Source organism: Procambarus clarkii, chromosome 60 (genome assembly GCF_040958095.1).
Source record: "Procambarus clarkii isolate CNS0578487 chromosome 60, FALCON_Pclarkii_2.0, whole genome shotgun sequence".
Lineage (NCBI taxonomy): Eukaryota > Metazoa > Arthropoda > Malacostraca > Decapoda > Cambaridae > Procambarus > Procambarus clarkii.
In genome coordinates this window covers 34,702,939-34,729,162 of record NC_091209.1, presented here as the reverse complement: position 1 = coordinate 34,729,162, position 26,224 = coordinate 34,702,939, and positions in this window count along the sequence as shown.

Here is a 26,224-nt window from a genome sequence, read left to right as displayed (position 1 = left end):
TCCCTCTTTCTGTCCGGTTATCTCGCCTACAGGATTCTCTTTCCGTTCATATTTCTAATGTTTCTACTCATGTTGTTCCTTCTTTGCCCCCGTGGAGAGTCCCTCTTCCGCGGTTTTGTACTTCCTTGACCCATATCACTAAAGCTTTTACCCCTCCTACGGTTCTAAAACGCCTTTTCCTTGAGCACTTTTCTTCTCACTCCCGCTCCGTTTCTGTCTTCACCGATGGGTCTAAGTCTGCAGACGGTGTTGGCTACTCTGTTGTTTTTCCTGATCGCACTTATATGTGTCGCTTACCTCCGGAGACTAGCATCTTTACAGCGGAGCTTTATGCTATTCTCTATGCTCTTCGTCTCCTGCTTTCTCGTTGTCAGTCTTCCTTTGTAGTTGTTGTTGACTCTCGTAGTGCCCTCATGGCTCTCGGGTCCTTTAATCCAGTTCATCCAGTAGTTGTCGAGATCCAGCATTGGCTGTTTCTTGTTCACAGTAAATTTAAGACGGTTGAGTTTTGTTGGGTTCCCAGCCATATTGGTGTGTCTTTAAATGAGCGTTCGGATGCTGCCGCCAAGAAAGCTGTCCGCTCTTGTCCCATCTCTCGTAAAGGTATTCCATATTCCGACTTTGACTCTGTTATCCATTCCTCCGTCCTTACCCGTTGGCACGCTTGTTGGTCGTCTGTTACTGGTAACATGCTACGTACTCTTAAATGTTGTGTTTCCTCGTGGCCGTCCTCCTATCACCGTAACCGGCGATGGGAAACAGCTCTGGCGAGGTTGCGTATTGGCCATACTCGCTTAACCCATGGTCACTTGATGGAGCGCCGCCCTGCTCCTTATTGTCCAAGTTGCATTGTCCCTCTTACGGTCGTGCATGTCCTTCTTGAATGTCCTGACTTCCAGGACGAGCGTGTGTCTTGCTTTCCGACCGCCCCTCGCGGTCGCCTGTCCCTCAATAGAATTCTTGGTGACTCGGATACTTTTGATATCGTTCGCCTTATGCGTTTTTGTTCTCGTATTGGCATCCTTGGTGATATTTAGCGCCCTCTGATTATTTTGCGCATTTGATGGTGCTACATAGCCTTCCCGGTTTGGTGCCTTCTTTTGATAATTACTTACTTACTTACAAGAGGTCTATTCGACCAGGGATCCCAGAAAACGTTTATCACTCAACAAGCAGCTAACCAGCTGAAACTTAAACCCTTGTGTAAGGTGACAATGACCATATCAGGATTCCTAGCAGATACTGGACCTCAAGAATTTGAAGTAGTACAGCCACTAGACGCCTAGGCGGTTATGTCCGACCTGTTAAGGCCATAGTAGTTAATCACATCCCTCTTGACATGAATGTCAAAGGTCTAAGGGACACAGCCAAATTTTTACAGAAAAATAGAATCAAGTTGGCTGACTTCAAGATAAAGTCTGACCACCTAACCAATGTAGATCTATTAGTAGGGGCAGACCATTATTATCAGTTCATTATTGGAATTACAAACCACCATGGAATTAACTTTTTGAGCTCAGCCGGGGGCTATTTACTTTCAGGTAGAGTCTTGAACCTGAGGAAGCCTATGCCAGCGGACAACCAACATTAATTCCAGATTGGGTCTGGTACAATTAGTACTAGCCGAGTTAGTTTCTATGGACCTCAGTGGATTAATCAGTGGTCAGTAGCCTAAGAATTGGCTGCAGGTCACCCGACAATATTTAACAGTTCTAACATTGTAATAAACTAATACATTCTAGTGTTGTCTTATATGCAACAGTTCTTGTGTTGAAATATATGCAACAGTTCTTCTGTTGTAATATATCCAACTGTTCTAATGTTGTATTACATGCATCAGTTCTAGTGTTGTATTAAATGAAACAGTTCCTGCGTTTTATTATATGCAACCATTCTAGCGTTTTATTATATGCAACTGCTTTAATGTTGTATTACATGCAATACAACATTAAACACATTAGTTCTTGTGTTGTATTATATGCATCAGTGTTCAATTGTTTAATCATACACAATAGTTCTAGTGTGGTATTATATGCATAAGTTTTAGTGTTGTATTGTACAACAGTTCTAGTGTTGTATTATACAACTATTCTAATGTTGTATTATATTCCTCAGTTCTAGTGTTGTAATTTATGCAATAGTTCCAGTATTCTATTATATGCAATAGATACTAGACTAGATTATATGCATCTTATTTTATTTATTATTAGCAACATTTCTAGTGTTGTATGACATACTATTACATGTATTTCAGTTTCAATGTTTTAATTCATACAATAGTTCAAGTGGTCTATTTTATATAACTTTTGTATTAAACATACTTGTTACCCTGTTATTTCATACGTAGTTATAGTTATATACACAAATAACTACAATTATAGGTATAGTTATATATGCAAATAACTACAATTATAGGTATATACTCATATGATTATAGTTATCGCTATATACACATAACTAAAGTCATAGTTATATACTCATATAACTATAGTTATAGTTATGTATTCATATAACAATAGTTATAGTTATATACTCATATAATTATAGTTATAGTTATACGTGAGTAGTTATACGCACAACAAAACATGCGTTGTATTATACCAATTGCTCTGACGTTGTATTACACACAATAGTTCTAGTGTTGTATTGCACCTACTAGATCTAGTGTTTTATTACACTAAATAGCTCTAGTATTGTATTATACACAATATCTCTAGTGTTGTATCACAGACACCAGCTCTAGTGTTGTATTACAGACACCAGCTCTAGTGTTGTATTACAGACACCAGCTCTAGTGTTGTATTACAGACACCAGCTCTAGTGTTGTATTATACGTTATAGCTCTAGTGTTGCATTACACACAATAACTCTAGTGTTGTATTACAGACACCAGCTCTAGTGTTGTATTATACGTTATAGCTCTAGTGTTGTATTACAGACACCAGCTCTAGTGTTGTATTATACGTTATAGCTCTAGTGTTGTATTACAGACACCAGCTCTAGTGTTGTATTATACGTTACAGCTCTAGTGTTGCATTACACACAATAACTCTAGTGTTGTATTAAACACAATAGCTCTAGTGTTTTATTTAACACAATAACTCTTCTGTTGCATTACTTTAAATAAATTTGTAACAGTTATTTTGCTGTAAGTGAACTCAACTTTATATTGACGCTTGAATGGCAAATGTTTGAGTGATAGCCACGTACTGTCTTGTGATAAACGCCAGTCACAGAAGGAAAATATAAAGAGTAGCAGACCCATATATTTATTTCTTATTATAATCTCATAAATTACAGGACAACTAAAGCAATCACGGATTTTATGTTCCTTGGCTAGAATTTAGATTCCTTAAAATTCCAGGTGAGTTTGTAATCAGGATTGGTAGCGTGGGAGGTTGATTCATGAGGACAAGAACATCTACACTGTTGTATGTTCTACGTGGGGAGAATACATCATGATAGAAGAACAGAAGCAGTCACTGCTGCCACTACCATTATACACACTATGACCGGGAAGCAACAAGTAACTGTTCTCCACTGCCATTTTACACGCTATGACAAGAATACAACAAAATTCACTGTTCTCAATGCCATTATACACACTATGACAATGATACATCAACAGCCACTGCTGCCACTATCATTATACACACTATGACAATGATACATCAACAGCCACTGCTGCCACTATCATTATACACACTATGACAATGATACATCAACAACCACTGCTGCCACTACCGTTATACACACTATGACAATGATACATCAACAGCCACTGCTGCCACTACAATTATACATACTATGACAATGATACATCAACAGCCACTGCTGCCACTATCATTATACACACTATGACAATGATACATCAACAACCACTGCTGCCACTACCGTTATACTCACTATGACAATGATACATCAACAGCCACTGCTGCCACTACAATTATAAACACGCTATGTGTTGATACAACAACAACCACTGCTGCCACTGTCATTATACATACTATGACAATGATACAACAACAGCCACTGCTGTCACTACCATTATACACACTATGACAATGACACAACAACAACCACTGCTGCCACTATCATTATACACACTATGACAATGATACAACAACAACCACAGCTACCGCTACCATTATACACATTATGACAATGATACAACAACAGCCACTGCTGTCACTACCATTATACACACTATGACAATGATACATCAACAGCCACTGCTGCCACTATCATTATACACACTATGACAATGATACAACAGCACGGGAAGCTGTGCGGGTGTGCGGGCGCGCCATTTCAATTCTCACTGAGCGGGTTAATTGTACCAGCATTCTAAAGGACTGATTGAGTGATGTGATAAGTTATACTAGAGCTATTGATGGTCGTGTCAAGGTGCTTGACCAGCTCGCTTGGTGCAAACCAGGCTATCTCCAAGGATATACCATCTGCCATTAGGGAAACTCGGGTGTTAGTTTTATCTAACATTGTTGTGAAGAATACAATATTGGGCTCCCTCGCTTAAAATCCACAGTCTACCTGTCACCTGAATCATCGCAAGCAGAGAGTGAGTGTGAATGCTTGAATGTAAGTACTAAATCCCGGGTTATTTAAAGTGTTGTGCACATATTATTTTTGGTGATCAATAATCTCCCAATCTCGGTTCGATCACAGAAAATCTCACAACCAGCTTTCTCTGTGTGGGAATCAAATGTGATTGTGGAAGTGTTAAGGTGTCAGCTCACTTTCAAAGTGTTGCGTCGCTAGTAGAGTGACTGATGACGTATGTGTGTGTGAACAATATTATTAAACACATTTGAGATAGGATGTTAACGTCTGTTACTGGAAGTGTTGGGAGTGATTAATTACTACGGTCGTCTTAGTGACACGTGTTATATTTTTATTGAGTGATTATCTCATTGTGGGTTGTACTGTGAGGTGAAACTTTGTTATTGTTTCGTCTGTGTGATAAGCAATTATTAGTGTTGTTAATTTTTATAATTATTGAAGTGTTGATTAATTGATTGTTAAATGTCCGAGTGACAGTGTGATTAATGTAAACTAATTGATTGATTATTGACTATCTGTGTGACAGTGTTTAACGTAAGTTTGTTAATTAATTGATTGAGTGTTGACTGAGTGCCAGAATGATTATCGTAAATTAATTGAGTGTTAATTAATTCATCGTGATTTAATGTCTTTGTTACATTGATAAAATAATTACTTTATGTTGTTGTGAATGTCTTGGTGACAATGTTCTTTTGTATTTATTTACGAGTGTAAATGTGTTGTGTTGGCGAAGTGCTAGGATACTGCCAGATGCAAGTGCAGTAATTGCCAAGAACACCGAAGTGTTCAGTTAGTTCACTTTTGGTCATGACCTGTTCAGTGGGTCGAGAAAGTACGCTTTGCAGGCGATGAGTCACAATAACGTGGCTAAAGTATGTTGATCAGACCACACACTAGAGGGTGAAGGGACGACGACGTTTCGGTCCGTCCTGGACCATTCTCAAGTCGATTGAGAATGGCAATCGACTTGAGAATGGTCCTGGACGGATCGAAACCTCGTCGTCCCTTCACCTTCTAGTGTGTGGTCTGGTAACAAGGTACTCTTTCACACCTGTGAGAGTGGTGGGAACGGCTTCACGCTGGGAGGAGGTGTTTTGACAGTTGATGAGGTAACACTCTTCAGTAACGTAACGAACGTGGGTCACTGTGCATTAGTAAGTAAGGTGTTGAATAAATACATTTAATTTGTTAAACGTGCCTTCGATGTCATTGCTAATTATGAAGTACTGCCCCATTATTCTTTAATATTTCTTCTTGTCGTTAATTTGAATTGCCTCGGGATCCAACCTAGACCCTCAAGCACTGAATAAAAAATTCGGTGCTACCATCAGCTACCTGCTAGACTTGCTTGCAAGCAAGTTGCAAAGAGAACGATTAAGTGTGGAAGGCCTGGTTTTGCATGTGGAATATAAGACAGCCCTGGCCTACATCTACACCTGAATACCTAGACCTTGGCGTCTTGCTCACGCCTCCGTAGTGTATTCATTTGCTTGTCGAAGGCAAACATTCGAATCCGCATCCCAATAACCAGACCCCTCACATCTGGCCCCACCACCGTGCTAGAGAGTTTATGGGGGGGGGGGGAAATCTCACATCGGGCACCCACCACCGTGCTAGAGAGTTTATGGGGGGGGGGAATCTCACATCGAGCACCCACCACCGTGCTAGAGAGTTTATGGGGGGGGGGGGGAAATCTCACATCGGGCACCCACCACCGTGCTAGAGAGTTTATGGGGGGGGGGGGAATCTCACATCGGGCACCCACCACCGTGCTAGAGAGTTTATGGGGGGGGGGGGAAATCTCACATCGGGCACCCACCACCGTGCTAGAGAGTTTATGGGGGGGGGGAAATCTCACATCGGGCACCCACCACCGTGCTAGAGAGTTTATGGGGGGGGGGGGGGGAAATCTCACATCGGGCACCCACCACCGTGCTAGAGTCTATGAGGGGGGGGGGGTATAATCTCACATCTGGCCCCCCCCCCAATGTGCTAGAGAGGCTTTGAGGGATAGGGGGGGTATAATCTCACATCTGGCCTCCCCCCCTCCACCGTGCTGGAGAGGCTGTGAAGGGGGGGGGGGGGGGTATAATCTCACATCTGGCCTCCACCACCGTGCTGGAGAGGCTGTGAAGGGGGGGGGGGTATAATCTCACATCTGGCCTCCACCACCGTGCTGGAGAGGCTGTGAAGGGGGGGGGGGTATAATCTCACATCAAGTGCCCACCACCGTGCTGGAGAGGCTGTGAAGGGGGGGGGGGTATAATCTCACATCTGGCCTCCACCACCGTGCTGGAGAGGCTGTGAAGGGGGGGGGGTATAACCTCACATCAAGTGCCCACCACCGTGCTGGAGAGGCTGTGAAGGGGGGGGGGGGTATAATCTCACATCTGGCCTCCACCACCGTGCTGGAGAGGCTGTGAAGGGGGGGGGGGTATAACCTCACATCAAGTGCCCACCACCGTGCTGGAGAGGCTGTGAAGGGGGGGGGGGGTATAATCTCACATCTGGCCTCCACCACCGTGCTGGAGAGGCTGTGAAGGGGGGGGGGGTATAACCTCACATCAAGTGCCCACCACCGTGCTGGAGAGGCTGTGAAGGGGGGGGAGTATAATCTCACATCAAGTGCCCACCACCGTGCTAGAGAGGCTGTGAGGGGGGGGGGTATAATCTCACATCTGGACCCCACCACCGTGCTAGAGAATACCCTGGGGGCTGCTCTCTGTACCCGTTGGTCCCAGGTGAGAGAGTACCCTGGAGCTGCTCTCTTTACCCGTTGGTCCCAGGTGAGAGAGTACCCTGGGGCTGCTCTCTGTACCCGTTGGTCCCAGGTGAGAGAGTACCCTGGGGCTGCTCTCTTTACCCGTTGGTCCCAGGTGAGAGAGTACCCTGGGGCTGCTCTCTTTACCCGTTGGTCCCAGGTGAGAGAGTACCCTGGGGCTGCTCTCTTTACCCGTTGGTCCCAGGTGAGAGAGTACCCTGGGGCTGCTCTCTTTACCCGTTGGTCCCAGGTGAGAGAGTACCCTGGGGCTGCTCTCTTTACCCGTTGGTCCCAGGTGAGAGAGTACCCTGGGGCTGCTCTCTTTACCCGTTGGTCCCAGGTGAGAGAGTACCCTGGGGCTGCTCTCTTTACCCGTTGGTCCCAGGTGAGAGAGTACCCTGGGGCTGCTCTCTTTACCCGTTGGTCCCAGGTGAGAGAGTACCCTGGGGCTGCTCTCTGTACCCGTTGGTCCCAGGTGAGAGAGTACCCTGGGGCTGCTCTCTTCACCCCTCGCCCCCCCCCCCCCCACCCCCGTCCGTAGGAGATGAGATGTAGAATACCCCTTGCCCCCGACCCCCCCCCCCCCTCCCCGTCTGTAGGAGAGTACCTTGGGGCTGTTCTCAGTACCCCTTGGCCCCCAGGTAACACACACACAGGGGAATGTTGTCCCACCTGATGAGCGTCACATGTTTTCCATACGCCGTCACTGGAAGAGAATAAGACACTATAAGACAAAAGTTATCTGCGCTACACTCCAGCTCTGGACCGGGAGTTCAACACTCCAGCTCTGAACGTGGAGGTCAACACTCCAGCTCTGGACGTGGAGGTCAACAATTCTGTATAGCGGAATTTGGACAAATTAAATCTTTCATGTGAATATATTTAGGAAATTACAGCAAATTCGGGAAAATATACAGCAAATTTAATATTATATATTTGTGGGAGGAGGAGACTAACGGAGACCTGTGGTCCCAGGTATTACAATAACAATGAGAGGTTATTGTAAAATGATGATCACAAATTATTGGTCCAAATTAGTGTCAGGTGTATGTAAAGTGGAGGTCGCCCCCTGAAGCATTCCATGCAAGAATAAGAGTTCATAATAGCAGTTTGTCTTAATAAAGATCAGACAAATACATTGTGAATATGAGGAAATTGAAATGAAATTCCCTTGAAATTCCTGTTTCTCCAACTTTGGGTAAGCCATGATAATGAACGCAGGTTTACTGCCATCGAAGCCACCAACATACTTAAAATACATATAAAATGTAAATCACTTCGTATTATTTATTGAAACTATGAAACAAAGAGATAGACAATGGGTAAATAACATAAAATAAGCAGACTAATTTTGGGATGTGAAAAAATGTCATGCATCGTGACGTCTCCTAGTGCCTCACCCCTCGCCTCACCCCTCGCCTCACCCCTCGCCTCACCCCCGGGCCTCACCCCTCGCCTCACCCCTCGCCTCACCCCCGGGCCTCACCCCTCGCCTCACCCCTCGCCTTACCCCGCGCCTCACCCCGTGCCTCACCCCTCGCCTTACCCGTGCCTCACCCCTCGCCTTACCCCTCGCCTCACCCCTCGCCTCATCCCGTGCCTCACCCCTTCGCCTCACCCCTCGCCTCACCCCGTGCCTCACCCCTCGCCTTACCCATCGCCTCACCCCTCGCCTCACCCCGTACCTCACCCCGCGCCTCACCCCATGCCTCACCCCGTGCCACACCCCTCGCCTCACCCCGTGCCTCACCCCTCGCGTTACCCCGCGCCTCACCCCATGCCTCACCCCTCGAATCACACCCCCCTCCCCCCGTGCCTCACACCTCGCCTTACCCCGCGCCTCACCCCGTGCCTCACCCCTCGAATCACACCCCCCTCCCCCCGTGCCTCACCCCTCGCCTTACCCCGCGCCTCACCCCGTGCCTCACCCCTCGCCTCACCTCGTGCTTCACCCCGTGCCTTTCCCCACGCCTCACCCCGTTCCTCACCAGGCGCCTCTCGCCACGCTTCATACCTCACTTAGTGTGCCCCACACTGCACCTCACTCCATCCCTCACCTCGAGCTTCACCTTATCCCGCGCTTCACCAGTGCCTCACCCCGTGCCTCACCCAGTGCCTCACCCCTTGCCTCAACCCGTGCCACACCTCGTGTCTCACCCCCATGCCTCACCCCGTGCCTCACCATGTGCCTCACCCCGTGCCTCACCGTCGTGCCTCACCTCGTGCCTCACGCCGTGCCTTACCCCGTGCCTCCCCCTATGCCTTACCCCGTGCCTCACCTCGTGCCTCACCTCGTGCCTCACCTCGTGCCTCACCTCGTGCCTCACCATGAGCCTCACCCCGTGCCTCACCTCGTGCCTCACCTCGTGCCTCACCCCGTGCCTCACCTCGTGCCTCACCTCGTGCCTCACCTCGTGCCTCACCCCGTGCCTCACCATGTGCCTCACTCCGTGCCTCACCCCGTGCCTCACCCAGTGCCTCACCCCGTGCCTCACTCCGTGTCATACCATGTGCCTCACCCCGTGCCTCACCCCGTGCCATACCATGTGCCTCACCCCGTGCCTCACCCCGTGCCTCACCATGTGCCTCACCCTGTGCCTCACCGTGTGCCTCACCCCGTGCCTCACCTTGTGCCTCAGCCCGTGCCTCACCCCGTGCCTCAGCCCGTGCCTCACCCCGTGCCTCACCTCGTGCCTCACCCCGTGCCTCACCTGGAGCCTCACCCTTTACCTCACCCTGTGCCTCACCCCGTGCCTCACCTCGTGCCTCACCCTGTGCCTCACCCTGTACCTAACTCCGGGCCTCACCCCGTGCCTCACCCCGTGCCTCACCATGTGCCTCACCTCATGCCTCACCTCGTCCCGCACCCCGTGCCTCACCCCGTGCATCACCCGGAACTTCACCCCGTGCCTCACCATGTGCCTCACCCCGTGCCTCACCCTGTGCCTCACCGTGTGCCTCACCCTGTGCCTCACCATGTGCCTCACCCCGTGCCTCACCGTGTGCCTCACCCTGTGCCTCACCGTGTGCCTCACCCCGTGCCTCACCCTGTGCCTCACCGTGTGCCTCACCATGTGGCTCACCTGTGTCTAACCTCGTGCCTCACCTCATGCCTCACCCCGTGCCTCACCTCGTCCCTCACCCCTGCCTCATCCGGAGCCTCACCCCGTGCCTTACCCTATGCCTCACCCCGTGCCTCACCCCATGCCTCACCCTGTGCCTAACCCCTTGCCTCACTCCGTACATCACCCGGAGCCTCACCCCGTGCATACTATGTGCCTCACCCCGTGCATCACCCCGTGCCTCACCATGTGCCTCACCCCGTGCCTCACCCCTGTGCCTCACCCCGTGCCTCACCTCGTGCCTCACCTGGGGCCTCACCCTTTGCCTCACCTGGAGCCTCACCCCTTACCTCGCTCCGTACCTCACCTCGTGCATCACCCGGAGCCTCACCCCGTTCCTCACCATGTGCCTCACCTCATGCCTCACCCCGTGCCTCACCTCGTCCCTCACCCCGTGCCTCAACCCGTGTCTCACCTCGTGCTTCACTCCGTGCCTGATCCCATTCCTCTCCCCCGTGCCTAACCATGTGCCTCACCCCGTGCCTCACCCCCATGCCAAGCTTCGTGCTTCAACCTGTGCGCCACACACCGTGCCTCACCCCACGCCTCACCTCGAGTCTCACCCCTTGCCACACCCTAGTATTTATAATCTATATAATTAAAAATGGTAATGTTCGTTTGTGCATAACCGCTAATCTCCGAAAGTTATTTACCGACTGGTTTGAAATTTTGACACAATGATGCATTTGAATTGGCGCGTCTTTTTATATACCTACTATATAGATGCCACACCTGTGACAGGTAAAACATGCGTTTTTTTTTGTTTAAAACAGTGCCATCTGTTGCAAAAAATAGCAACACAGCATGCTATACTAAATATGTCACAAATTCCATTTCAATGTTTCTGATTGCATTGATACATTTTATTTTCATAGATTTCGATATATTTTATTTTGTACTGAATTATTTTGTGTGACTTGTGTTGGAATTGAGCTGTATTGTTTACCATACCATTCATTTCGTAAGTATAAGTATAGATGCTACACCTGTGACAGGTAAAACTATGCTTTTCTTGAAAACAGCGCCATCTGCTGTATGTAGGAGCAACATACATGCTATACTAAATATGTTACAATTACATTTCAATGTTTCTGATTGCAATGATAAATTGAATTTTCATAGATTTTGATTTATTTTCATTGTTGATTTAATTATTCTGTGTGAATTGAGTTTGAATTGAGCTGTGTTGTTTACCATACAGTTCATTTCGTGAGTATAGTTTATTTTTTTATTTGTTCATATTTTCATTTCATTTTTTAACTGTTTTTATTATATTTCAGTGATGGGAACATCAGATCACTTGATGTTCCCAATTTTCTGATGGGAACATCAGACCATTTGGGAAGTCATCGGATGAGGGAGTGGGGAATGGTGGGGATGACGAGGGGACGGAGGTGAGAGATGGTGTGGAGGACGAGGGGACAAGGGAGGGGGTAATGGTGGGGAAGGATGAGGGGACGGGGGAGTTTGGGATGGTGGGGACTAGGGGATGAGGAGAATGGTGGGGAGGACAAAGAAACAGGGGAGTGGGGCATGGTGGGAAGGAAGAAGGGATGGTGGGGAAGGACGAGGGGACGGGGGAGTGGGGAATGGTAGGGAGGACGAGGGGATGGTGGAGTGGGGAATGGTTGAGAGGCCGAGGAGACGGGTGAGGGGGGTATGGTGGGGAGGACTAGGGGACAGGGAAGTTTGCTGTGGCTCAGTAACACACATGCGTTGCTGAGCCACAGCAACGCGTGGCCGGGTACTGTTAGTTACAAAATAAACATACACCATACAATATTCAATACAGCACTCCTCACAACTTAAAGTCATTTTGATAATAACATCATAATATCTTATCTTCCACCAAGGACTCCAGTACCCCCATAAGCTCTGGTCCGGCACTAGGGCTTTATACAGCAACTACACCTGGTAGCATCAATGTCATATTTATATAAACTAGGAAAACTGGACTCTCCCTAAGTAACCTATTCGGTAGTACGTCAATATACTCTACACACTCTTGCAACATGAATACTACAACTTGGTGGTTTATCTTAGTAACTGGCAGGAAAGATCCATTCAACATAGTAAGGACCGGCCCTCACCGATGCTCCTTGGGTCTTGGGAAGATGGCGTTCGTCTCGTCGCGTCGTCACTCGCTCCTCCATACATAATCTCTCAACATTCCCGGTCTCCCTTCGTAGATTATGTGATCGAGTCCACTTTTCCTTTACACAGTTCTACCACACAGCACACATAATTCCTAACCAGTCTCTAGGTCAAGGTACTTCTTTGCTGAGCGGAGTAAACTCAGCATCGCGCGACCTCCCAGCTGCCAGCCGCAGGTTTCTTTCGAGAAAAGTTCTCTTTATTGTTCCCACACAACATTTCTGACCGTGCCTCATCCTGTGCCTCACCCCATGCTTCACCCCGTGCTTCACCCTGTGCCTCACCCTGTGCCTCACCTTGTGCCTCACCCCTGTGCCTCACCCTGTGCCTCACCCCGTGCTTCACCCCGTGCTTCACCCTGTGCCTCACCCTGTGCCTCACCCTGTGCCTCACCCCCGTGCCTCACCCTGTGCCTCACCCCATGCTTCACCCCGTGCCTCACTCTGTGCCTCACCCCATGCTTCATCCTGTGCCTCACTCTGTGCCTCATCCTGAACCTCACCCTGTGCCTCATCTCGTGTTTCACCCTGTGCCTCGCCCTGTGCCTCACCCCATGCATCACCCTTTGCTTCACCCTATGCCTCATCACGTTTTCTCACCCTGTGCCTCATACTGTGTCTCATCCCGCGTCTAACCCTGTGCCTCACCTTGTGCCTCATCTCGTGCCTCACCCTGTGCCTCACCCTGTACGTCATCACGTGTCTCACCCTGTGGCTCATCCCGTGTCTCACCCTGTGCATCACCTTGCGCCTCACTCTGTGCCTCGCCCAGTGCTTCACTCTGTGCCTCGCCATGTGCCTTGCACTGTGCCTTACACTTTTAGGGAGCAGGAGACCAGATACAAGGTATCATTTGGGAGATGAAATACTTCAAGAGTCAAAGAGAGAGAAAGACCTGGGGGTTGACATCACGCCAGACCTGTCCCTTGAAGCCCGTATCAAGAGGATAACATCAGCGGCATATGCCAGGTTGGCTAACATAAGAACGTACTTTAGAAACTAGTGTAAGGAATCTTTCAGAACTTTGATTACCACATATGTCATATGTCAGACCAATCATGGAGTATGCGGCTCCAGCGTGGAGTCCATATCTAGTCAAGCATAAGAATAAACTGGAAAAGGTTCAAAGGTTTGTAACCCAACCCGTCCTCTTAAAAATAACGTCGCTTTTGGCTCGCATACGCGCTATGGCCAAAAGTGGACGTAATTTGAAATGAAATCGACTCACAAAAGTGACGTAGTGACTCGTTTTCTGTTTGAGTCGTCCGGCTTACTCGGAAAGGTTAGGAGAGGAAACTTTTAATTAACATTTTTCATAAAGAGTTTGAAACTTTAAGAGAACTTCCTGCCCACCTAACCTACCAGAGAACCCTTAACTTACTGTTGGTGAAACAAAATCCAAAATTTATTATAATTTTTTTAATTTTCATATAACGACCCCTTTCGGCCATATGGGTAAACGGCCAAAAGCGACGTTATTTTTAAGAGGACAGGTTGGGGAGAACTGAGGGGTATGAGCTACGAAGAGAGACTACGGGAATTAAACCCGTCATGGGGAGACCTCACGTCACTGGGAGACAGAAGAGATAGAGGGACATGATCACCACATACAAGATTATCAAAGAAATTGATAGGGTAGATAAAGACAGACTATTTACCACAAGGGGCACACGCACTAGGGGACACAGATGGAAATTGAGTGCCCAAATGAGCCATAGAGACGTTAAAAAGAATATTTTAAGTGTCAAACTAGTAGACAAATGGAATGCAATAAGAAGTGATGTGGTGGAGTCTGATTCCATACACAGCTTCAAGTGTAGATGTGATAAAACCTAATAGGCTCAGGAACCTGTACATTAGTTGATTGACAGTTGAGAGGCGACACCAAAGAGCCAGAGCTCAACCCCAGCAAGCAAAATTAGCTAAGTATAATTAGGAAAGGTAAGCACTGTGCCTCGGCTTGTGCATCACTTCATATATATATATATATATATATATATATATATATATATATATATATATATATATATATATATATATATATATATATATATATATATATATATATATATATATACAGAGAGAGAGAGAGAGAGAGAGAGAGAGAGAGAGAGAGAGAGAGAGAGAGAGAGAGAGAGAGAGAGAGAGAGAGAGAGAGACGGGGAGAGAGAGACAGAGAGAAGAGAGAAGAAAAAGAGGAAGTGAGACATAAAGAGAAAGAGAAAACAGAGAGAAAGAGGAGAGAGAGAGAGAGAGAGAGAGAGAGAGAGAGAAGAGGAGAGAGAGAGAGAGAGAGAGAGAGAGAGAGAGAGAGAGAGAGAGAGAGAGAGAGAGAGAGAGAGAGAGAGAGAGAGAGAGAGAGAGAGAGAGAGAGAGAGAGAGAAGAGAGAGAGAGAGAGAGAGAGAGGAGAAGAGAGAGAGAGAGAGAGAGAGAGAGAGAGAGAGAGAGAGAGAGAGAGAGAGAGAGAGAGAGAGAGAGAGAGAGAGAGAGAGAGAGAGAGAGAGAGAGAGAGAGAGAGAGAGAGAGACGGGGAGAGAGAGACAGAGAGAAGAGAGAAGAAAAAGAGGAAGTGAGACATAAAGAGAAAGAGAAAACAGAGAGAAAGAGGAGAGAGAGAGAGAGAGAGAGAGAGAGAGAGAGAGAGAGAGAGAGAGAAAGAGGAGAGAGAGAGAGAGAGAGAAGAGAGAAAGCGAGAGAGAGAGAGAGAGAGAGAGAGAGAGAGAGAGAGAGAGAGAGAGAGAGAGAGAGAGAGAGAGAGAGAGAGAAGAGAAGAGAGAAGAGAAGAGAGAAGAGAGAAAGAGAGAGAGAGAGAGAGAGAGAGAGAGAGAGAGAGAGAGAGAGAGAGAGAGAGAGAGAGAGAGAGAGAGAGAGAGAGAGAGAGAGAGAGAGAGAGAGAGAGAGAGAGAGAGAGAGAGAGAGAGAGAGAGAGAGAGAGAGAGAGAGAGAGAGAGAGAGAGAGAGAGAGATAGAGATAGAGAGAGAGAGAGAGAGAGAGAGAGAGAGAGAGAGAGAGAGAGAGAGAGGAGAAAGAGAAAGAGAGAGAAAGAGAGAGAGAGAGGAGAAAGAGAGAGAAGAGGGACAGAGAGAGAAAAGAAGAGAGACATAAAGAGAAGACGGAGAAAAGCATCAGAGAGGAGAGAGATAAAGAGAGGAGAGAGACAGAGAGGAGAGAGACATATAAAAAGAGGAGAGAGAGACAGAGAGCGAAAGAGACAGAGGCAGGAAGAGGAGAAATTCTTAGAGCACAAAGACATACATAGAAGAGAGAAAGCAAGAGAGACAGATATACAAAGAAAGAAAGACAGACAGACAGAGCAGTAAAGTGACAGGAAGAGAGACAAAGTGAAAGAAACAGAGCGAGAAAAACTTGGGGGGTGGGTGGGAGAGTGGAGCTCCGTTGACGTCCTTGGGCCAGATTCACGAAAGCACTTACGCTTGCACTTACGAACGTGTACATCTTTCCTCAATCTTTGACGGCTTTGGTTACATTTATTAAACAGTTTACAAGAATGAAAACTTCCCAATCAACTGTTGTTAGTGTTATAAACAGCCCTCTGGTGCTTCGGAGCTCACTAACTGTTTAATAAATGTAAATAAGGCCGTCAAAGATTGAGAAAAGATGTACAGGTTCATAAGTGCTTGCCTAAGTGCTTTCGTAAATCTGGCCCCTGAGCGGCGGCCCAGAGCCAGAGTGAGACTGATGAGGTCGATCTAGCCAGGCACACTCCAACGGGTCTTGACCAGAGACAGTTTTGTATTACAATCACTCTGCTTACAAGACCTGACAACTCCTCCATACATCTATACTGGTGGTAGTTCTTACATATCAGTACTTTAACATATACACCCAACATACACATACATATACATGCGCACACTCACACAGTACATACACCCCCCCCCCACACACACACACACCTCGTAGCGGGCCTCGTAGCCTGGTGGATAGCGCGCAGGACTCGTAATTCTGTGGCGCGGGTTCGATTCCCGCACGAGGCAGAAACAAATGGGCAAAGTTTCTTTCACCCTGAATGCCCCTGTTACCTAGTAGTAAATAGGTACCTGGGAGTTAGTCAGCTGTCACGGGCTGCTTCCTGGGGTGGGTGTGTGTGTGTGTGTGTGGTGTGGTGGAAAAAAAGTAGTTAGTAAATAGTTGATTGACAGTAGAGAGGCGGGTCCGAAAGAGCAAAGCTCAACCCCAGCAAACACAACTAGGTGAATACACACACACACACACACACACTGTAACGATTCGAGAAAGAGACCTGGGAGTGGATATGACACCTAATCTAACTCCTGAGGCACATATAAATAGGATAATGACAGCAGCGTACTCTACACTGGCGAAAATTAGAACTTCATTCAGAAACCTAAATGAGGAGGCTTTTAGGGCGCTTTACACTGCCTACGTGAGACCCGTCTTAGAGTATGCCGCGCCATCATGGAGCCCCCTACCTGAAGAAACACATAAGGAAACTGGAGAAGGTTCAGAGGTTCACGACGAGGCTTGTCCCAGAGTTACGAGGGATGGGATATGAAGAGCGTCTGAAGGAACTGAACCTTACGACACTAGAGAAAAGAAGGGAGAGAGGAGATATGATAGGGACATATAAAATACTCAGGGGAATTGACAAAGTGGAAATATATGAAATGTTTGCACGTAATAATAACAGAACGAGGGGACATGGGTAGGAAACTGGAAACTCAGATGAGTCACAGAGATGTTAGGAAGTTTTCATTTAGCGTGAGAGTAGTGGAAAAATGAAATGCACTTGGGGAACAGGTTGTGGAAGCAAACTCTATTCATACTTTTAAAATTAGGTATGATAGGGAAAATGGGACAGGAGTCATTGCTGTAAACAACCGAAAGCTGGAAAGGCGGGATCCAAGAGTCAATGCTCGATCCTGCAAGCACAAATAGGTGAATAGGTGAGTACACACACACACACACACACACACACACACACACACACACACACACACACACACACACACACACACACACACACACACACACACACACACACACACACACACATGTAAGCGATCACCCAGAGGGTATAGGCTCGTTTCTCTCATTGTTTGCTGATGATGCAAAAATTATGAGGAGGATTGAAACAGAGGAGGATAGTAGGAGGCTTCAAGATGACCTAGACAGACTGAATGAAAGGTCCAACAAATGGCTTCTAAAGTTCAACCCGAGTAAATGCAAAGTAATGAAACTAGGCGGTGGAAACAGGAGGCCAGACACATTATACAGAATAGGAGATGAAGTACTTTATGAAACGGACAGAGAAAGGTCTAGGGGTTGAAATCACACCAAACCTGTTTCCTGAAGCCCACATAAAAAGAATTACGTCTGCGGCATACGCGAGGCTGGATAACATCAGAACAGCCTTCAGGAACCTGTGAAAGGAATCATTCAGAATCTTGTATACCACATATGTAAGATCAATCCTGGAGTATGCGGCCACAGTATGGAGCCCGTACCTTGTCAAGCACAAGACGAAACTGGAAAAAGTTCAGAGGAATGCCACTAGACTAGTCCCAGAAATAAGAGGCATGAGTTACGAGGAAAAGCTGCGGAAAATGCACCTTACGACACTGGAAGACAGAAGAGTAAGGGGAGACATGATCACTACCTACATAATCCTCAGAGGTATTGATAGGGTAGACAAGGATAAACTACTCAACACTGGTGCTACGCGAACAAGAGGACAGTTGGAAACTGAGTACCCAAATGAGCCACAGGGACGCTAGAAAGAACTTTTTCAATGTCAGAGTACTTATCAGGTGGAATGCATTAGGCAGTGATGTGGTGGAGGCTGACTCCATACACAGTTTTAAATGTACATATGATAAAGCCCAGTAGGCTCAGGAATCTGTACACCAGTATTAATTGACGGTTGAGAGGCGGGACCAAAGAGCCAATGCTCAACCCCCGCAAGCACAAATAGGTGAGTACAGATAGGTGAATAGGTGAGTACACACACACACACACACACACACACACACACACACACACACACACACACACACACACACACACACACACACACACACACACACACACACACACACACACACACACACACACACACACACACACACACACACACACACACACACACACACACACACACACATATTGCATATGTGAGAAACATGCAGGAGTTACTGGTAAGGTGCTCCGGTGGATATGGGAGTACTTAAGCAATAGGAAGCAGAGAGTTACGGTGAGGGGTGAGACCCCAGATTGGCGTGAAGTCACCAGTGGAGTCCCACAGGGCTCTGTACTCGGTCCTCTCCTGTTTCTGATATACGTAAATGATCTCCCAGAGGGTATAGACTCATTCCTCTCAATGTTTGCTGACGACGCCAAAATTATGAGAAGGATTAAGACAGAGGAGGACTGCTTGAGGTTTCAAGAAGACCTAGATAAACTGAAGGAATGGTCGAATAAGTGGTTGTTGGAGTTTAACCTAAGCAAATGTAATGTAATGAAGATAGGTGTAGGAAGCAGGAGACCAGATACAAGGTATCATTTGGGAGATGAAACTCTTCAAGAGTCACAGAGAGAGAAAGACCTCGGGGTTGATATCACGCCAGACCTGTCCCCTGAAGCCCATATCAAGAGGATAACATCAGCGGCATATGCCAGGCTGGCCAACATAAAACCGGCATTCAGAGACTTGTATAAGGAATCATTCAGAACTTTGTATACTACATATGTCAGACCAATCTTGTAGTATGCAGCTCCAGTATGGAGTCCATATCTAGTCAGGCATAAGATTAAACTGCAGAAGGTTCAAAGGTTTGCCACCAGACTAGTACCCGAGCTGAGAGGTATGAGCTACGAGGAGTTAAACTTCACGTCGCTGGAAGACAGAAAAGTTAGGGGGGGACATGATCACCACATACAAGATTCTCAAAGGAATTGATAGGATAGATAAGGACATGCTATTTAACCCAAGGGGCACACGCACTAGGTTACACAGGTGGAAATTGAATGCCGAAATGAGCCACAGAGATATTAGAAAAAACTTTTTTAGTGTCAGAGTGGTTGACAAATGGAATGCATTTGGAAGTGATGTGGTGGAGGCTGATTCCATACACAGTTTCAAGTGTAGATATGATAGAGCCCAGTAGGCCCGGGACCTTGTACACCAGTTGATTGACAGTTGAGAGGCGGGACTAAAGAGCCAGAGCTCAAACCCCGCAAGCACAAATAGGCGAGTACAAATAGGTGAGTATACACACACACACACCCCACATCGGGAGTACAGTAGGGAGGACATGTGTGGCTGCTCTCCTTAAAAAGTATTCATTACTCAGGACAGGTGAGTGATACAAAGGAAAATCATTGTGTGAAAGAAAATCATAATATTACAAAGTGTAGCACACTGATTAGAAAATAGCAATTTCAGTCATTGTGTCTGATTGTGCTGCGATAACCTGGGTGTTCGACATTAGTGCCACGACAGGCACCATTGCTGCCACAGTTACCAACTAATGCCCATACAGTGTGTACATAACTAACAATGATAGTGATAGTGAAGAGGCTGGATATAGCCCTAGACAAGCTGTCTAGGGCTATACCGGTGCTAAGGTGAAGAAGGATCTGCATATTTGGTGATATATAGTGGGAAGTTGGAGTGACCTGCGCCTGGCAGAGGAGTGCGGATCAACGAGGCCGACAATGATGACATCGTGGCAAAACGCTTCATAAATCACCTAGTTTATGAATTCATTATAAAATCTTGGGTGATGGTATTTTTGAAGGCTCCTTTACGTGCAACATGAGGAATTGGATGAAGGTAATGTAAGACGTGTTGTGCAATGCTTTGGCCAACTGATCTACAATTACCGAGTACACCACAATGTGCTGGGACCCATTGGATAGAGATGTTATAACCATTCAATCGATGTTCATGGAGAAGTTAATGGCATGGGTAAACAAACTTTTTGCACATTGTGGAAGTGTATATAATTGTTTGAATCGCAATCTTTGAGTCACTACAATTTGTATATATCCCCACTGGTAATGTTGTGAATATTTGGAGAGATTGGTATAAGGCATATAATTCAGCTGTACAAATAGATAGTTGGTTTGGTAACCTCCATCCCTGCTTGAGATGGTATTGTGGGATCCATACAGTGCTAGCGACCAAGGGTACTTTGCTCGTGAGGCTGCGAGATCCATCTGTGTAAATCGCTGAGGTATTTGGGGTAGCAATTTTTCATTATTGCGACAAAGACTGAGGTTATGGTTGAGTTTGGTTCAGACTTTGGAATATAGTCTTCCAGTTGTATTAATGTTTTAAGAGTTGAATAAAGCCAAGGTGAAATGGGAGGGGGGGGGGTACAGTAAGTTGGGTTTCAGAGTTTTGGAGTAAAGTGAGGTTTATATTGAAGTTATTTGTAACCTCTGTAAGGAAAGGTTGTGAGTGATTTATGGGGAAGCGGGGGTTATGTGGGCTAACTGTAGGGTTAATTTCTTATCTGTATGCGTGTGTTGGGTGAGCAGTGGTAGAGTGACAGATAGTTGGCTCACATTATGTCTCGTCTGGTGGCTAAACTTTTGAGGTTCATTTCCCCCGAAGGCCGAGGATAGGAGTGGAACGCACTGCGCCACATATAAGTCACATGGCATTGTTTTGTATGACCTCAAGGTTCTGTAGGTTAGTAGGCACAGCCGACGCATATGCCTGGAAATAATAGTCTAGTTGGCTGCGAGCGTAGGTTGTATAGAAACGGAGCAAAATTTTATGGTGTGCTCCCCAGGTGGTGCCAGTGAGGGCTTTTAGTATGGCGAGTTTGAGTTGAGTCTGCTGTTTATGATGCTGAATGTGTGCTTTCCAGATAAGTAAAGGCGAGTTGAAGTACATGCCAAGGTATTAATGTTCTCGTACATGTTGGATGGGAGTGTTGTGTTTTGTGAGGGTCGGTAGATGAACAAGTCTCTTTTTAGTAAAGGTCTGGTTTTGGTAGTACTAACTTGGAGGCCCCATTGTTGTGTCTAAACAATGAGATGGTCAAGTGCTGTTTGCATTGTTGTAATAATACTTTGTTAAATCGTCAGCGTTCGCCTATCGGCGAACGGGATGGGTGTTTAGTAAATCGGCTAAGAATGCAGCAAAAAGGGTTTGGCTTATAATGGAGCCTTGTGGGACACTAAGGCGAATTGGAATGCTAATCTGAAAAACCGCCTTGTATATAGATTTTGGAGGTCCTGTTCGTAAGATTGGACTGTAGCTATAGAAGTAATCTTCCCTGTACGCCTAAACGTGCAAGCTTTGCCAAGGGGCAGGTATGAGGAATGCTTTCAAAAGCTTTTATGAGGTCTTGGTAGAAACAATTCAATATTTACTGCTTCTAAGAGAGGTGCGGATTTCATGTTCCTGGTAGGGGTATTTGATCAAGTGTGGTGCATTGTGGTCGAAATCCATCAAGAAATAACAGTATAATATTATTATGCTCAAGGTACCATTGGAGGCGAGTATGTATAAGTCTTCCTATGACTTCACTGAGGCATGATAGCAAGACGATAGGTCTGTATGATGCAGATTGGGATAAGTCTTTCCTGGTTTGAGGAAAGGAAGAATAATCCTAGTCTACCATTGTGAGGGGATATTACCGTGAGTTCAGTATCGGTTGTAGTAGTTAGAAGAACGCTAGGTGCAGTCAATGGAAGATATTTGATAAGTTTAAATGGAATTCCATTCTCTCCAGATACCTTGCCAATAGATAAGTGGGATAAAGCTAATTGTAGCTCGCTTAAAGTGCAAATGTTGTCGACGGCGAACACAGGCTGCGGTATGGCACGGTAAATTTCTTGTCTGAGGGAGAGTTCTTGGGCATAAAAGAAAGGTGTTGAGAGGGCCAATTTAAGACATTCAGCAAGAATATTGGCACGTTCCTGAAGTGTTTGACAGAGTGAGCTGTTGATCATTAGGGGAAACGAAGGAAATGTTGGGCGAATTTTAATGCTGTTAAATGTAGCCCAGACTTTTGAATGTGGCGTGTGGGTGTGAGGCTATCACAAAATTTTGCCTATGATGGTCGCTTTACTGACAGTATTTTTTTTTTTTTGTTTGGCTTCTGCCATGGCCTGCCAGAGATTGACCCAGTTCTGTAGGGAGGATGAGGTCGGCATAAAGCGACTGTTCGTGCACATTCCGCGCTCCACCATGGTTTAAGTGGTTTGTTAGACTTATGTCTTTATGTTTTCTTGAACTTTTGTGTCTCCGCAAAATTAATGGCTGCATTGATTGTAGACAGTTGTGTGTTGGGGCCTACATCGTCTGGATCTGGGAAACGGACAATATCAGCCCATTTATGTTTATGTAGTTTCTTAATGTTCCACTCGGGTAGTGTTAAGGGTTGGGTTGGTGGCTGAAAGTTAGTAATTTTTATAATGAGGGGTTCAACAGACCAGGTGGGGCCGGGATTGACCAGTGTTTACCTCATGGTAGTGGCAGTTGTATGCCTCTCGTATGTTCACCTTACTGTGATGTCTGTTGTCCAGGAAGAAGCTTTCTTGATCCTCCTCAAAGTACTGTAAACCATATTTATTTAAGTGTGTACCAGGTGCCGGCATGTCTCCAAGTTTCTCAACATTGTCAAAGTTTTCAGGCGATGAGATGCTGTATGTCTCCCCCACCTGTCACCATGTTGCCCCCCCCCCCCCTGCTCTCACGCTGCACCTCTCTGTACACCATTTTGCTTTAATGGTTCCGTGGTCTAATACCTCTCTTCTCTCTATTAGCCGGCCGTTAGTTAACTATTCTAGGTGTTCGCCAGAGTTCCTTCTGCAACCTCCAGTTCAACACCTTATAACCTCGGTGTTTAATTATCTTAGTACCATGAAAACAAGGCAATGTTCCTGATCAGCTACCAGTAAACTCTAGAGACTAATATTTTTTCACTGCAATCACCTGACTTCAACAACCCACTGAGTAATTTCCCTAATTGGCAGGGATGCAGGAAACTGTCATACATAAATGTCCGAATGTGGATCCCCAATTATGAATAGGAGGGATGGGGTTTACTTTAAATGTGGTTGACCGAAGTTAAAACAAAGGGAAATTCTATTAAAGCAATGAGAAGGCTTGCAGGAAGTACATGGGGTCATCACAAAGCACCGGATCTTCGAATCTGAATATGACAAGATAAAATTGGGGAGACTCACTAAACATGATGACCTGTAATGAAAATTTATAAACATACTTAGTAGAAATGATCATGTCCTAACTGAAATATTCCTTCATGGAGGCACTAGTTTTAAAATGTGGATTACACTAACGGAACTCATACTCTGAACAGCACTTTACCATCATCACAAGCTAAGCCAGATATTGATTGACCTGCCTCTTGAGAGAGGTTCTTGTCTCCAGGATGCCAACTAGCCACACTGAACACTCAAACCCATAAAAACAAGTACAGTGTCATCAAGATACTCAGTTGGAATATTGCTTCTCATAGAAAACGGTATTCTGACCTCCATCATAAGGTTATGACTGAAGACATAGATATCGTCTGCCTCCAAAGAAACCCTAACTCCTGTAGGTAAAACCCCGCAGAATCTGCCTAGTTATCAGTGTTATAATCCTAGATAAAAAAAAATACGTGTCTCATGTATGTTAAAAAATCCCTGCCACATGAGCCACTTCCCGCCCAACAACGAGAGGGGGTTTCAATATCATGGTATCCAGGTACACGTTGGTAACTCTACACTTAATGTTTTGAATGCCTATGCACCTACTGGCCTCCTCCTGTATACAGACCTACTTAATTTTACATATACTGACCCTACAACCTTAATTGGGGATTTAAATGCGAAACACAAATAATTAGGGGATCAACTCACAAACACCAATGGGAGAAGATTGTTGGCACTTCTCGATGCATATGATGATGTTCAAATTATCAGTAAGAATCAACCAACGCAAATATATGGAGGAGTCCTAGATAGGTGCATTGGCTTTAACCTGTCAAACACTACTCATGAGACTGATATTCTGGATAACTTGATGTCTGACCATTTAGCCATAACAGCTAACATACACGTGGCTAATGTTGACCTACCTGGCACTATGCTGAGTAGATGCAGGCTAACAGTAAGGAAAGAGCAAGAAAAATTCTTTATTGACAGCATTGAACATTGGTATAACAATTATGAGCCTGAGGATGTACAACAGTTTTATGCTGACCTCGTAAATAAAACCTACGAGGCTATAAAAAATAGTGAGTCACACCAAACAAAAAGACGTACTGGCAAGCATGTCAGACACAACCAGTACTATGATGAAGCTAAATTGAAAGAACTTAAATCAATTGCTAAACAAACGGGTAAAGCATATAAGAGCCTTAGAATTCCTCAAATGTTAAAACTGTTTCAGGCTGCACTTGCATCGGTATGGGAGAGAATGACTGAACTCAGACATAATGAATGGGAGGGTTTTGTTAGTGGACTTAACCTACATACTTCCCTGGTCAAAGCCTGGAAAGGCATAAACAAAATTATTGGCCAAAATAGTATACAAGTTTCACACCCAAACCCGCTACAGAAAGCCAATCATTTAATTACAAAAGGGGCTCAGGTGTCCAGCTTTGGAATGTTACTAGCTAGCACTAAGGAGAAATTGCAGGCGAGGTCCACAGACAGAAAATCTCTCATAGATTTCATGTTGAGCAAACAACATGATGAATGTTATGTTCCATATACAGATTATGAATTGGATGCAGCCCTCTACAGGGGCAGTATCATTGCTCCCGGTGAGGACGGTATCACCTATGATATTCTAAGAGTCCTACATCGTGTACCCGATAACCCATTATTAGAATTGTTTAATGCGAGTTATGTCATTGGGCAGTTGCCTGTATCATGGACCAGCAGTTTTACGGTACCTGTACCATTGCCTGGCCAATCTGAGGCTTTTCGTCCCATCTCTCTGACCAGTTGCATGTGCAAAACCTTTGAGAGAATGGTGCTTAATAGATTATTGTATAAAGTTAAAGAGCACATGTCACCTGACATCAATGGGTTCACACATTGTAAAAGTGTACACAACTGTATCACAACCTTTCTCACAGTTCATGGAGATAGAAGGCGCAAGTACACAACATTTCTTGATTTAAAAAATACCTTTGATATTGCTAATAGGGAAGTGATTAGGTATGAATTAGCGAGAATAGATATAGGTGGACAATTATTACTATGGATACTGGGCTATCTTACCAACCGGAAGTCCTCTGCACTGTTCCAAGGCTACAAAAGTGAAACCAAATTAATGCAACTAGGCACCCCACAAGGAGGAGTACTAAGTCCAACCTTGTTTAATGTTCTAATTAATGCCTTACTAAAATCAATTCCAACTAGTCCGGCAGACATCACTATCAGCTATGCAGATGACATCCTTGTACATACTTAAACCCACCGCGAAATGCAAACAATCTTAAATTGTATACATACAGCTTGTGAGAGCCTTGGTCTTGTAATCAACACTGCTAAAACTAAGGTATTTACAGACAAATTGGCAACCGCAAAAGTGAACCACGAAAACTTAAGATAGATAACATACCAATAGACTATGTCTCTTCTTTC